The sequence below is a fragment of the Elephantulus edwardii genome, unplaced genomic scaffold (genome assembly GCF_000299155.1).
Source record: "Elephantulus edwardii isolate Elephantulus edwardi_28Jun2011 unplaced genomic scaffold, EleEdw1.0 scaffold00002, whole genome shotgun sequence".
Classification (NCBI taxonomy): domain Eukaryota; kingdom Metazoa; phylum Chordata; class Mammalia; order Macroscelidea; family Macroscelididae; genus Elephantulus; species Elephantulus edwardii.
In genome coordinates this window covers 36,070,391-36,072,351 of record NW_006399752.1, presented here as the reverse complement: position 1 = coordinate 36,072,351, position 1,961 = coordinate 36,070,391, and positions in this window count along the sequence as shown.

Sequence of the window (1,961 nt, the reverse complement as noted above, 5' to 3'; positions counted from 1 at the left end):
CCACCAGATGCTCTGCCGGGGAAGGAGGGACAATCTCCTCCTGTACCAGTCAGATCTGATTTGACGGTACACACACACAAAAATAATAATAAAAAAATTTTAAAATAACAATATTCGCTATAACATGAGAATACTAGCAAAGAGACTGCTTGGATAAATATATTTCTGATATTGAAATGAGAAAGGCTTTTCAAAACATAACCAAAGCTTAGAAGTCATAAAATTTTGTTTCTAAATTGCATAACACCACACATTAGCTTTTTAAAATACTCTTACTTTTTTCTTTTTGTGATTTTAGTGAAAGTTTACAAAGTTAATTGGTTTTTTGTTCAACCATTTTTTACTCATTTTGCTTTATGACATTAGTTACAGTACCCATAATATAACTACACCCTTCCCACTTCCTCTCCATGATTCTTTTTTATTATAATTTTTTAAAATACATTTTAATGACAGTTTACAGAGACTTAGGGTCTCCAGTCATTCATTGTTGCACCTTTCTCTCCGCCCAGGCCCTCCTTCTCCAATTCACTCTTCTCCTTGAAAAGTAAAAGAAAAACTCTTTCATTGTTATACAACTCCTCACCACCCCCACCCCACCCCCGTCCACTCCACTATGCAGCCTTCACTCTGGACTTCTGTAATGACAAGAATACCCATTCATATATATCTTCTTTTTTTAAAAAAAATTTATTATTCTGTGTATTTGTACCGTCAAATCAGATCTGACTGGTACAGGAGGAGATTGCCCCTCCTTCTCTGGCAGAGCATCTGGTGGATTTGAACCGCATATCTCTGGGATTGCAGTGCAGCTTCTTGCCACTAGGCCACCAGAGATCCCCCATATATCTCTTTTAAACAGTTCTCTCCATCATCTGTTTCAATGCAATATACATCATTGCTCCCCTCCTTTTCTGTCTCCCCTCAACCCTGATGTCAGTCCCATTTTAAAAAGTGGCCCTATGCAATATTTGTCCTTTTGTGACTGAGATATTTCACTCAGCATAGTGTCCTCCAGGGTCATCCCATTTTGCATAATATTTCATGAGTTCCTTGTTTTCCAATGCTGCGTAGTATTTCATTGTGTGAACATACCACAGCTTCTCTATCCATTTGCTTGTTTGTGTCTCCACGATTCCTGTTTCCATTGATCCTACCCTACCCCTTCCTGCCTTCTGAGCTTTATTTATTTCTAGGCAGATACTGCTGCTTTGATCTATGTGGTTGATTGTTCTAAGGAGTGAGCATATCCCCGATGTTATTGTCCTCCTAAGATGCCTGTCTATTATTTGGCTGAAAGTAGAGCCGGGAGAATAAGTTTGCTGTCAGGTTAAAGTATGACTAAGGAAAAGGACCAGATGCTTGGAAAGGTGAGGGGTCAGTGAAAGAAAGGAAGACCTTCAACAAGATGCATTGAGACAGTGGCTGAAGTAATGGGCTCAAGCGTGTCAGGGAAGGTGAGGATGGCACAGGACAGGATAGGGTTCAGGTCTCTTGCTCATGGGGTCACTATGAGTCCAGGGCATCTAGCAATGAGAGAAGGGCCATAGCCTCAGGCGTTCCACACAGACACTATTGGACAAGAAATTCTGGCCGTTTTTATGACAAAACATCGTTTTTTTTTAAATGTGCCCCATATATAACAAAAGGATAATATCTCTAATTTTTTTTCAAAGGCTTCTTTAAAACCATTTAAAAGGATAACAAAACAAAATAAATGGCAAAGGACTGAAACAAACTGTTCATAAAGGATGCATTCCCAAGAAGCTGCACTGCAATCCCAGAGGTACACAGTTCAAATCCACCAGATGCTCTGCTGGAGGAGGAGGGGCAATCTCCTCCTGTACCAGTCAGATCTGATTTGATGGTACACACACAAAATAATAAAATAAAAGATAAAAATTTCACCACAACAAGATAAAGGTAAATAATCCAATTGAAAAATGGGCACAGGATATGAA